The sequence below is a fragment of the Helicoverpa armigera genome, chromosome 11, assembly GCF_030705265.1.
Source record: "Helicoverpa armigera isolate CAAS_96S chromosome 11, ASM3070526v1, whole genome shotgun sequence".
In the NCBI taxonomy this organism is placed as follows: Eukaryota; Metazoa; Arthropoda; class Insecta; order Lepidoptera; family Noctuidae; genus Helicoverpa; species Helicoverpa armigera.
This window is the reverse complement of record NC_087130.1, coordinates 4760332-4774306: the sequence shown is the minus strand read 5'-3', so window position 1 is coordinate 4774306 and position 13975 is coordinate 4760332. Positions and strand designations below refer to the sequence as shown.

At 37.0% G+C, this 13975-nt stretch overlaps 2 non-coding genes across 2 annotated transcripts; both read right to left on the bottom strand.

Annotated features, from left to right (window-relative positions):
- Positions 1-4734: 4734 nt before the first annotated feature.
- On the bottom strand, positions 4735-4807 carry Trnar-acg (transfer RNA arginine (anticodon ACG)). The gene has a single exon. It is a non-coding gene; the product is annotated as a tRNA-Arg (tRNA).
- Positions 4808-10722: 5915 nt separating this feature from the next.
- Positions 10723-10804, bottom strand: Trnas-aga (transfer RNA serine (anticodon AGA)). Its single transcript has one exon. It is a non-coding gene; the product is annotated as a tRNA-Ser (tRNA).
- Between the last annotated feature and the right edge of the window lie 3171 nt (positions 10805-13975).

Here is a 13975-nt window from a genome sequence, read left to right as displayed (position 1 = left end):
TGTTTTATACCCGGTGTAAATTTATACCCCTAAGGAACTAAAACGAACTAAATTTATCTATATTTATATAATATATCTTCGAATGGTACAAAGGTTTGTATTTAGTCAAAGTAAAGTAAAAATCTGAAAACGGCCAAGTGTGAATCTCTTTCGAAAATAACGAATGTGTAACTTTGATCCACGAACATAATATATGATAACATGTCATGTCAGTCAGTTGGTAAATCTAGTCATAGTTAATCTAGTTCATTTCTTTGTAAGAAACATAGTGCATATTAAAAAATCTGAAAGATAGTATAAATGAGACATTTCTTTAACTAACTTCATCATAAGAAAAAAATAAAATAAACAACCTTACAAAAATAAATGAAATCCACCCAAAACAAAATGTGAAAGACTGCCAAGTTCGATAATATGGGAATGCTTCGCCTATAAAAGAAGTGAGATCTGAATAAGTACCAAGTTCCATACACATACCTCAGTTAAAAATAGTTACTTTTTAATGATGATTACTTGGCAAGTTTTAATAGAAAATTAAATACTTGATTCATTGCGTTTAGTAGGTTTATAACAAGGTGTATGAAAACTTGCCAAGTAACATCATTAAAAAGTAACTATTTTTAACTGAGGTATGTGTATGGAACTTGGTACTTATTCAGATCTCACTTCTTTTATAGGCGAAGCATTCCCATATTATCGAACTTGGCAGTCTTTCACATTTTTGTTTTGGGTTTCTATATACCGCGCTATACTTATTTATAATTTTAGTTCACACATAACAAGTCGAATGGAAGTAATAGGATATTTCATTATGTAGGTTCTACGTAAACTATGAACACTTCTTTGTTGTATATTTCGTAACCAAGCACAACAGTATAAGGAATACGTAAAAACGTTGACAGTACAAGATCGATAGTTAAGAAGCCACGTGCTAAGATAAGGCTGAGCGTGCACTGCACGTGTCGCAGCCGAGGGGTTGAATTCGGTTACCGTGTTCTTATTCTGAACAGTAGGTTCGTGGATAAAAGTAATATTGGTGTATATTGCATGTCAATTATATGCTTGTATTACCATTAAGAAATTACTTAAAATGTAAATGAATAATTTGGGTGTTGGTTTAACTGCATAATATTATACCTCAGTAAAATATCACTGAAAGGTTCCAAGGATTAATTCTTATTTCAGCGGTCTTAGTTTTTTTAGCGCCCAGTCAGAGCGTCAAGACCAGTGTCTTCCTCAAAGTTATATTTAGAGGCTATATTTAGTGGCTAGGAAAAATAAAAGGTGAAATGTTGAGTTCCTGGGGTGTATTTTAAGTAAATTGCAAAAGATCAACTTTCTCATAGACAGAACATTATCCCAATTCCTTGGCTAGAACGAGCGTGACTGTAAGTACGTTCTTCGTGTCAACCTTTAACGATCTTTTCTTTTTAATAATTTGAGAGTTGAGACCTATTGTCGAAGTCGTGCGCGTGTTACCAATGTGGTAGATTTCGACTCACGATCTTACTATTGCTTGAGGTAAGGCTGTTGGTAATTTTGCCGATACCTACCATGTTGTACGGTTATGCAAGAGATTGTGTTGTGTAAAGGTGATTGGGATCTGATTAGCACGTTTAGTTTTTTAAAAATTGACGCTGGAATATGTAGGTGTAGTGAAAGAAACTGTCAGATAAAAGGTGACTACGTGAATTACCTTGTTCATTAAATATTTAGAGATGTATTTAGACCCTTGAAAATACTTGACTTAACTTGCTTTTGATTGATTTATAATAAATCGTCGTGTACCCTTCATAAATATTAAGATCCATTTTATGACGCTGTTTTGGTTGCTCTTTATAGAAATAATCCACGGCCATAAAGTCAGTCATCAAAAAGAAATCTCAGATATACACACCGCTACTGTTTCATCCCCCTTCGATACTGACCAATATTCCTAGACCCCTCGTCGTTACTTAATCTGGTACATCCTTTAGGAGCTTGGGGGGTCTTGTTACAGTGGTCGTAGTATCTTCCCCACCCGGTTTTCCCTTTGAAAGGCCCTCAGGGCGGGCGGAGCGAATCACGACGAGAGTGCAGTCGGTAATGACGACACGCTCCTCTAACTATGAAAGCCATTTCGTGATGAATTTTTCTGTTGAGCTGTCTCACAATTTTAGTGGTATAGCGTCTTTGGAAGATATGAAAGTTTCCAGTCATCTGTTCATTTATATTTGTTGTAAATGCGGTTCGGTTCGGTTCCGTAAGGACACTATCACTTTAGCGGTTTGTGAGCGGCTGCGAAATTAATTACCATTCAAAACCTATCCGTCCCTTTTAATATCTAGCAATTTTTCTTTGATCCTGATGACTTTTTGAAGATATTATCAACCACTTAAAAGTTCTATTTGCGTTTAACGAAAGATATGTTTATGAATGTAATCCTCATTCGTCACGGCTATAGTTGTGAATGCTTGATGCAAATCGAATGATTCGCGCATCGCCGCTCTTGAGCGTTGAATGGCACTCGATCTGGGGTGCGTCTGCGGCTCTGCGCCTGCGCCGCTGAACACTTGTTCGCTGTCAAACCGACACGATGTTAGCAATTATCTGCACCGTGCAAATGGATGGCTAATGCGTTAATTACCGACGTATACTTTCTTTTGTTAGCTACTTCACAATTTGTTAATTTAGAAAGCATTCATAACATGCAGCTAATATTGATTTTCTTCAATGGTTTCTGTTTTGCTTGCTTGAATATATTTTATTATTTTTTTCAGCTAAATAAAGGTAAAGGTAAACCAACATCGCAAGTTTACAGAAGATAGATTGCTATTTAGCACGTGTCCGCGATGTCCGTTGGACTGTGACAGACTGACAACTGGAGAGATGGAACAATATTTGTACGACAGGCCAGGATGTTTGCACTACGTATAACGCCGTCCGTCTAAAAGCTAAGGAAATATTTAAAAACGAAAACTACGGGCAAATACTGGACAAAAAAACTGATCTTCTCAACTCGACCTGAGTGAATAAGTAAATCTGAAGTATCTTATCTCGTGGTATAAAAAGCAGTTTTGACAGAATGCTCTTAGATAGGGGAAAGTTTATTTTTTGTTATGATTAGTTAATAAATACATGTTATGGGATGCTGTGACGATTTCGGTCGTGCTTATCGTGAGTGTTATCAGCCGGAAGGCGCGCTCTTGACCCCGTATTGATAAAGCTTACACAAAAATAGCTCGGCAACAGATAACGTGTGCAACGTCCGCTTCTCGGAACTGTGGGATACAAAAACTGTTGTACTGTTACTCGTGTTAGTCATGATTTATTGTGACTGGGTACCAACACATTAATAAGGGAGCATAATCCAATGAAAGTTTAGAATATGAAAAGTACCCAGTAGCCATTATAAAGTTCAATTAAACCTACTTCAATGATTCCTAGGAATTTATTCTATTTTCCTAGTTTCGTAACCTGCTCTCATGTTCAAATGTTCAAACGGTAAGTGTAAATGCATGGAACTGCTGCTGAAACTGAATGAAAACTGAATAGTTTTCCAAGCGGAATTATACCGTCCAAACCTGCCATGCACCGTGTCGTATTTGCTTTCGTGAGAATAAAAAAGAATTATGAGTTATTCCGTAGCCCTGGCTAGACTGAAGCGTGAAACATTTCATAAAAACCGTCAAGTGTCGCAAAAACGTTGTTCCCAAAACGTGTGAGTCAAATAGGTTATATATTTTGAGCTCGACTATCTTCGTAAGCACAGGCCCATCAAATATTTTGACACTCAACTGTCGTCAGATAAGCAGTGAGACACTAAAGTCATCGTCGACCAACACTTTTGACTTTTATCGCCTTTAACTTTTTGCGCGCTGTCGTAATATTTTTTCTTTGTATTTCCAATATATAACGTTATTTTCAGTGCGGTATATTCCGACTATAAAACCCACAGGTGACTGTGTTATCTTGTTTTAATGATGATTGATTTTTTTATTTTAGAATTTGGGTTAGTTTGTTTGTGTAGTGTTGTTTCAGTGATACTGAAATACATAAAATGAAAACTACTATGTAAATCTGCTTTCTGTCTCATTTATTTCAGTTTTCATGGAGATTGTTGAAATATTGATCATTCTGGAATAATACTTTAGGAAAAGTGTTTGTATAAAAGTGGTTTGAAGCAATAAGATGAACTGAAATCCACCAAGAAAGGAAAAGTGAATAAAACCACATATTTTTTTTAGGATGTGTGTGTAAAGTTTTTTCTCTAGGCTGTATTTTTTAGTTGCCTTGACATCGAGTTGAAATAGTTGAATAGGTAGGACCTTTACTTTTCCTTACATTTTTCCAAACCGGATTAATTCACTTTGATAATCTGCACTAACTACTTACATTTTGTGCGATGTGACCGTCAGGCGAATAACAAGAGGCTCATTATGTAGGCTCGGTAGGCGGGGTAGCCTCGGAGAAAGGGACGAGAGACGCCGCGCGATCAATAAGTCAAGACGTAGCTAAACAACGCGTTCTGCATTATATTAGACTCTCAAATTCAATGAAAAAAGGGAATATCGTAGAAAAGATCGGTTTTTGCAATTTTATGCTTTTTGAGCGAAATAGGAAATCGTCATGAATCAATGTTAACTTTTTTAATGTTATTGGGTAACGTGAGTATTTGTATAAAATGGATATAAAATGAAGACTTCTAAATTATAAAGGGGTAAATGGGATAAAAAAGTTCAAAAAGATGTGTCGCGACCCTGCCAGGATTCGAACCTGGAATCTTCTGATCCGTAGTCAGACGCGTTATCCGTTGCGCCACAGGGCCAGATGGCGATTTTGCTAAAATTACTTATTAGTTTCCAAAACACATTTAGGGTAAAATCGGAAAAGTGGTATTTATTTTTTGTAATATTTGAACTTTTTTTACTTTTTATTAGAAACTGATCAATACTTAGAAAACCATTGCGTAATTTCAAATGCAATTAGTGTGCCTTTATTAGTTTAGCCGTAATTCTTTGATCGTAACATAAAGGGGTTCATTAGATAGCGAACACGTGAACATTTTACTAATTAACGCTAACAGTGAGGTCGTGTGCAGGCCGCGTGCTCGTTAGTGTGTCCTCCGGCCGCGGGGAGGCGCCACTGTGCACGCTCACGCTTACTATAAGCACCATTATTTGATTTTTATTCTAATTTGACATGGCAGATGCAAAAAAAAATCTTGTACTGATCATAATTTATTTTGTTTATAACATTATTAGTATGTGTACCCAAGATGTAAGCCATTATAAATCATAATTTATCGGAGAACAAAATTAATATCTACAAGAAACATTTCTATTAAGGTGGGAAAACAAGAAAATGTGGGCTTAATAAAAACAAGGTTTACTGTCCACATATCATCATCAAAATATAATATCACTTCAAACTTACGAATGGACCCTAAAAAAAGATTTAACGCGAACATAATTTTAATATCATTTCATTTTACGATTTCCCTTGTCGTTTCACGTGTGAAGGCGTCGGACTATTTTTCATACTATAAAACATTTCAAGAGGAACATTAGGTACATAAATTAGTGCGACAAGGTTCCTATGGCTATCAACACTTCGTCGGCTGGTCTGTCGTAACTGTACGCACCACCATTTCCACTTCCCTCGTTAAAATGCGGTTTTATGAAGTTTTATTACACGAATAAAATATAATTTGATAAAATAACGTTTGAACATAATATGTACCACTGTAAAATTGGTTAAAAGTGTTAAAATTAAAATTACGAATATCAAACCAGCTATTTCAAAAATGCATGAATATTAATGACATGCATATCAGTTTGTGAATAGCTAAAGATATTGTGTAACTTAACTATAATAACACGAATTTACGTAACTTGATAGTTTTTGTGTACATTTCTAATTTGGTATCTTAGTGATATATAGCCAGCCACTTCAGCAATTTCTCGCAACTCGCAGCTGTTTAAAGATTGGTGTGAAGAGTTGAGTGTGAATTGATAACTAAATGTCAGTTGTGAGAGGTGATTTTAACGCACCGAGGGCTTTCTAGCGAAGCGAGGCTCGCTTACATTTATCTAAATCCACCACTTGAGATAACGCGATAGCAATGTACTGCGCAGGTGGTTATACTTAAAACGGAAAATTGCTAATAAACACGACATGGTAATGTAGGTAAAGAGATACTGTTAGATACGAGAGGCTGCTATCGTGTTTCAGTGCAAAAACTTCTGCCAGTACATTTGTGAGAAAAAACGTTCCCATTATTTAACCGTGTTTATGACTGAGAAAGAATATAGGCAGAAATAAGAACTGAAATCTCACCTGTAACTTAATAATGTTTATTGTGACGCCAGTCTAAATTATCTTCGGAATAGTGAGAAAATAAATTCTTTTCAATTCATATCTTGAATTCTCAGTTTTAAAGCCTTTAAAAAATCTCTAGGAATCTATTGCCATTGTCATGTTTACATCATAAAGTAACAGCTTAGTCTAGCCGATCAAGTATAACATACGCATCGGCGAGTGCGCGGGCGCCGCTCTCCGGTGCGAGTAAATCCCATACATCATCAGCTCGATCCGCTTCCGTTCAAATAAACAAGCTTCATAAAGCTCGCCCGATGACGTCTATATCTACTTCGCACCCATCGCTCTTTATAACACGCTATAAATATGTAAGCGATGTATTTCAAATGGAATAACGCGAATTGTTTGTGTGTCTAACTGAAAAATATTACCCGCTAGTTTTTTGTGTAAGTGGGTGTACTGTTATTGGTACTTCTTTCTTTATAAATAAGCTATAATTCATTAAGCGTTATTACTCGAATGAACATAAAGCGGGATATATCTTTGACAAGGGTAATGTAATATGTACCCATTGGTCATACTTCAGTTATAAACGCAACTGTGTATCCTCTTGCCTTAAACATATTACAAGCAAGAGACTTATAGAACCTTCTCTCACGAAGCTCTCCGGTATAAAAAGCCTTCATACACTTATGGCGAGTCCTGTCAGCGGGTGAGCATTTCAAATTTTCAAATTCAAATTCAAAGTCTTTATTGCGAACTAAGTGGTATAAAAGGATCTTACAACTAGGTACGTACTTAGGACTTAGTTGCCCGTTAAGGCATTGCAATTTATTAACTTATTTATATACATTAACATTAGGTTCCTATGTTACTACTTATAAATAAAACTAATTCCTGTTTTTCATTTTTTCATTCCTGTTTCCGCAGGATTGTTGGTAATGTCCTAATAAGGCGACGTTCATGTCTTGTGTTCGTAGCGAGGTGCTAACAGGCAGGCCGTGGGAACTGCAAACAAATGATTTACTCAAACAGCTCATTCAAAACTTCTTGAAGTCCATTCAGGTTTTGATGTAAGGAGCCTTTGTTTGAAGACTATTTCATAAAAATTACATAAAATCATAAAATGTGAATTTTTTGATGAACTAGAAAGCAGTAATGTTATTTCAAGAATTCCAACCTTACCGAAGCCTTCATTGAATCAATTACGAAACATAATTTTCAAGTGCTCCTTTACAAAAGACCTAATGTTTTTTTGACAAAAAGAAGTTGATTTTGGTCTTAAACCACTCAGGCAATCATTCATATTCGTTGTTGTGCAGCATAGATCTTCTCTCATAAAGGATCAAGTCTACAATTTCAAAATTTCATCTTATCCACTGGACAGCACTTTTAACTGTCCAAGTTTCACAGAAGTTACCAGGAAGATCGTATTGCATTATTTATCATACCGAATAACTTACAAATGAAGTAGGTAACGATGACACCGGTCTCTAGGAACGAGCCCACGGCTCGAGGTGTCAATAGCTGGCGCCAGTCAGCCGTAAGTGGTAGATACGAACCCGACACTGTCACACGAGAACGGTACAATACCATTATGAATGCAAATGCATGATTGCTGCATTCTGAATATTTTTCTCGTCTTACCGATGGGATAAGCTGTGCTGACTGTGTGGTTGTAAGTGAGAGGTTTCAATACTATCTTTTGACGACCTACAACAGAAACGTGGATTATTTAAATTGGATACTGAGGATCCATCATTTTGTTAAAACTGCTTCTTACTCAATCCTTTTTCCACGAGAAAGGTTCATTGATGATAGAGAGCACTTATAAAATTGCAAACAAGAATAGTAAGTATATTCCCTAGCTCGTAGATCTTGTTATAAATGTTATTATTTACTGAGCTAACTTGCACACATAGCATGGACTATAAAACTTGTGCACGCGCAGTTGTACAAATTAAGTGACTGAACTACTAATGTCCGAATTGTCTCATCATCCCTAATGCATGCATATGTCGTTGCATCAGCTTTTCCGCCCTAAACTACTAAGGATAATAGACCTGTTTATAAAGACCTACCCCGCCCCCTTCTTCTTCTATAAATCTGTTAGTAAATAGAGGGGTGTTATACTTTATCAGGGGTCATGGATTTTGGTTGTTTATGCATTGCGCATGGTGCTACGCCATATGGAGTATTAGCGGGACACTTGGGACTTAGATGCGGGATTGCTTCGAATGGAAACAACTGGCTACATTCGCGATCTACTTAATGTTGTTTTATGATAACTCCATCCCTTCTATGAATAACTGACCATGGTAAAAAATGGGGTCTGTGGAGTTTCTAAATTTTTTTAATAATGTTGAAGATGACACTAAATATATTTAGTAAGTTCTCTTACGGATTCGATAAAATTTTCGACTTTAAGTTACCCACAAAAACTCATATCGCATGATAATCACTACTCAGTACAAGACACCTGCATGTTCATATTTCTGTGAAAAAAATGCGTAATTGGCTTTTAATATCAAACTGCATAATTAACAAGAAATAAAAGTCATAATCCATCAATATCTGCCGTCGACACGAATTCGAGTCATAAATTCATACGCAGGGCGACTTAATCAAAACGCGCACTTGGCCAGCCCCGAACCCTCGGAGGGCGCACGATGTCGAATATATTCATTTCCTCCGCAATATTTGTACATTAGAGGTCTCGGCTCGCTACGCTCCCTATTACTCTCTAGTTTGACTCTATGGCTTCAGTTTTCTATGGGGGAAAATTCGCCCTTACTACCAGTTCTCGTCTTAGTTTTCAGGCAGCGTATCCAATGTGACTATCTTCATTTTTGTTTCAACAACGTTGTTGAATGACCTCCGGTAGAAAATCCTTGCTGTAATGTTGATGACGTCAATTGAAAATGCAACCTTATACGTCGCAATAATTAAAACTAATTTTAGTGTCCAGGTCATGCTCGTAGTTGTAATTTATGAATAGAAGTTGCACAGTCATATATGAATTTAAATATTGCAATTAATGCTGATTAATATTTGTGTAGTCACTTGATGTTATCCGTAGTGGCCTGTACATTATATTGAAAACAATTTTATGCTGATCAATGTTTCTGTCGTCACAAGATGGAAAAAAACATCTTCACTTCACGTGTAGTGTAGGTGTATTCTGCAATGAAAGAAAGTATGGTCGCTTCATTTCGAGCGAGTTAGCTTCGAGTTTCCTGCGTAAAGGTTCCGTAGGCATGAGACAAGGGAGACGGCCGCAGCCGAGTAATGAAACCTTAAATCCCTGGTATGGACTCGTAATCCCATGACGAGAAGTGAGTGCAGGGGTGCCGCGCGCCAGTTGGCCGCACCTAATGCGGTTTTGTGTTTCATTTCCAGCGCAAATTGTGTTTTTATACAATCATCGTGTTGTTTTTTATCTAAATCTCTTTTGCAACTGTTATGGGACTTTCACATCGGTGATTTGAAAAGAGGATGTCTCTGAGAACTTGGCTTTTTGAATCTTTGTGTACATATGGCTAAGATATCTACAACAGCCACGTTAATGACTTTAATATGAATATTGTTCTGTATGAGGCAATCATTGCCTTGTCAAGTTAATAGGGATTTCTATGAGGTCATTTGTGTTTTATTAGAAACTGTATCTTTGGCAAACTGAGTAAAACTCATAACTGCATATAGTGGTTCCCAGATTAACATTTTCAGATAAGCCGGTGAAGTCACTGGGCGAAGTTCCTTATGAAGTCAGCTGATTACGTAACGACCAATGTTAGACTACGTAAACAAAACCAGAGTGACGAAACGATACAAACATTTCATTGAGATGAATGCTGCAAGAACGTTTAAATTCTACAGTTTAAACTTAATCTGTAGCCGTCAACCTTGACGAGCAAACTCGACCTCGAAGTACAATTTTCCTGTTGGTTATCTTTGTAAATATGTTCAATATTAATGCTGGGTACTTTTAAATGTTTGAACAACATTGTAGGGTTCTTTGTGATACAATCAGTACGATCTTTACTTTTACCGCGGTGTCGGGTATCGAGATTGCACGATCGGTGGTGTCGCAACCCTGCGCGATCGAGCTCGGCATCGCGACTCGAGCCTGCCGGCGTCGCACGTGCACTCCGCCTAATGAGACCCTGCCAGCCATCTTCCGATCGATGTTTACGCTCGTTACTTTCCTCGATGCTGGATACTGATTTAAAATAATGACCGCGATAATTAAGGAGGGGTTACACAGCCTTTTGCTGGTGATTTTGTTTTTTAGTTTAGAATAGATGCTCGTTGATGTAATTTTTGCAAAGTACCAGCGATAAAAATACATTCAAACTGATAAAATGCAAGCATATTTATAGTTCAATGAACTGGCAGACGCAAAAAATTGGCAAAAAGGTTTTTCGCAGTCGGTAGGATTCGAACCTACGCTCCCAGAGGGAATCTGATTTCTAGTCAGACGCCTTAACCGCTCGGCCACGACTGCTCTTGACAGTTGGACGAAATTATCTATCTGTTGCGTAGACGGTTTTATATTGATATGGAACTGAAATAGAAGCGATTCGCTGATAAAAAATATAAAAAACTTGAAGTGGCCATAGGCTATCTTATTATAGTTTGCAGCTGCTTTTAATAAAACAATTTAGCATTGATTATTCAACATGACTTATCTTGCACAAAGATCACGGAGCTTGACACCCTGCTCTTTGAATTATAAGAAGAGAGAGCGAGAAACTCCGTGTACCCGCATTCCTAATTAAACAAAGATAAACTGATTACAAATTGAAAGTTAAATCGGAAGCGGTGGCAGTAAGTAGAGGCTATTTGTGGAATCAATGTACAGTAGTGGCCGCCTATTTACTCAGCTGTAAGGCAGGCACTAAAACAAAATAAATGGACCGAGAAATCCCCGCTCTGTTCACAACACAAGTGCGGTTTTATGATTATAAGATGCGCACGCGCCTGTAAAACGCCACGAATTAATCATTACGCGTGAACATCAGCTTTAACTATTTTATGCGTAACAACAGAGAACTTGGTTTATTAGAGCTTTTTCTTGTGAGTTTCTTTGTTAAGTAGATTGATTTTGTAGCTTCCTGTAATTCCATTTGTATTGAGGTAGATGTAATTAAGCTAGTGCTTAGTTATTTATCTCCTCAGTGAAAGTAGTGAGTCGAATTTGGATCAGAAACACCCAGAAACTAAAAATGAATGGGGGTTTTGGTACCAGACAGAATATGACCTAAGACGAGCACATAAGGCTTAATTGAATAAATATTTTGCATTTATGAATAAATGTTAGTTTGGAAACTTGCTTAGTTGTTAATTGGCTGTTCTACAGGTTCAGGCAAAATAACATTAGAATAACAAATGCCCCACATTAATGAATGAATGCCATGAATGAGTCCCATTTGCATTCGATGACATTTTCGGTGATCATATATTTATATTCCATATGGTAATACATTGAATATTAAAGACAAATATTACATAAACTGGTCGGTAAAAACATTGTAGATACGTCAAATGTAACCTTCTGATTTTGTGAATGTAAGTTGTAATGTAACAGTTTTTACCAAGGCTCTGGTGTAACTTCACTGGATTTGGTGATGATGAATAAAACATGTAAATATAGAAGTAAAGTAAATGTAGTTTGTCACGAAGAAACCACATTGACGTGGTTACCGTATCGTAAGCCTAGTGTGACGTAAACAAAGCCATGTGAACCGGTGTATACCGGTATATGCCACGTCAACACCTAAGGATAACAGGGAATTCTGACCACAATATTTACTAACTTCGAATTGTGTTTGTACCTAATTGTATTATATTATTATATACCTAACTAGCTTAAGGTTGACGTCATACAATTGTAGCGTGAGAGGATTAAGAAATAAATACGTAGGTAGCTGTTGTTAACACAGGTCGATAAAAAATAAAAATTCTTGTAGGTAAAAATAAAAAATAAAAGTTAGCATTGTAAAGCTTTAGAGGCTCCATGTAGCAGGTACTTTATCGAGTCAATATCAATTAGATGACAAGTTAAGCAGCCAACAATGTAACATTAAAATCAAACTGGCAACTGACACTTGTATTGTAACAGACTTACAAATGCAGAATATTATACTGACTAGCAAAGTAGTTTGACATTGACACGCGTTAAATGTGTCTATTTACTGCATGCGGTAGCCCTAGCATACAAATGAATGCGCTTTACTAGACAGTTGCATTCTTTTGCATGTGCATTGAAAATAGTGTACTGTTCACGGTACAAATGTGAACCAGGGAGGACAATACAGAGGCGTGAGCTAAGCGATTTAAATTTAGAATTGTCGCACAAACGCCATACGTTACCGTTTTGTCGCATATTGTCGCGATTTGTCTCTATTGCTTCAAACTGTCACATTGAGTATGTTCAAATTAAAATATGCGACGACTCAGTGTTAATAGGGTATGTGCATGTATTTTATGAAGAACAACTTTATTGCTTAGCTTTATTGCTGAGTTTTTAAGATGACACGTCGAGTCTACGTGACTTAAGTTGTTTTCATGACTTGTGTGTTTTAGCAAAATAACATATCTATTTTTAAACATGCATCATGTCTACTTTTCCTTAAAGTTGAAGAGGAAGATTGCAATAATTGTACGCAAAAAATGTTCACTCATTATTTCGAAGTGCAGAAAAATGGTTGCGAAACAAATTACAGAGTAATTACTTTGAGCCTCTCCATCCTTACTCCATGTAATTTCGTCATTTGTTATGACTCGAGTGGTCTATTAATTGTAAATTATTGCAAATGTCGAGCACTTAATGTATGGTAAAATAAAAAGGCAAGCAGATCGATGAAAATGGATCAAGCGAATGTTAAATAGTTCTGTGCTTTACAACTTTTAGGATAGAAAAACACAACCGATATATTTGTTATGGACCATGTGATTAATTCGGGCATTATTTATAATGCCCGAGCATTATGAATAATGTCTAGCTTTATCGGGCCAAGTGATTAATAACTATCTTAACTTCATTATTTATCACATTGCACGGGCATTATTATATTGCTACATGATAGTTGGGCAATTTGATAATAAAGCTATATTTTATGCGTTGCGAGGGTGGCAGTTGTTCTAATAAATAAATCCTGTTACTTGCTACATATTTTATGATTATTGTTTTAAATTATATGTTTTATTTTAATGGGAAATTATAAGTCTAGCCACAAAACTATTAATTGGACAATTGTCATCTAATTTACTAACTCGGCCTCGTTTTTCTTGATCTCACTTTTCTTGGCTCGTTTTTTTTATGGTAGAATTTAATTTGGATTCAAAACATTGTATTAAAAACTGAACTACGTGACGAAAACGAATAGCTGCAAAACCGACTCCACGTAGTTTTGTCTGCCCTACCCCTAGAGTGCAATTCAAAACCGCGTAGGCACGGAGGGGCGAGGCGGCCTGCGAGCTGAGGCGCAGGTAGTTGAAGCGCTCGCCGCCGCGGCTGAGGCTGGCCGGCTGAGCCGGCCAGCAAGCCGAAGCTGCGGTGGTGAGCGCGAAAACCATCTGCGACGATAAGCTCGCATGGGACCGCCGGAGCCCCGCAGCGCCGGAGCCGTGACAGAAGCCATGCTTGCTGCATGTGGCATGCTTACTTCTATGC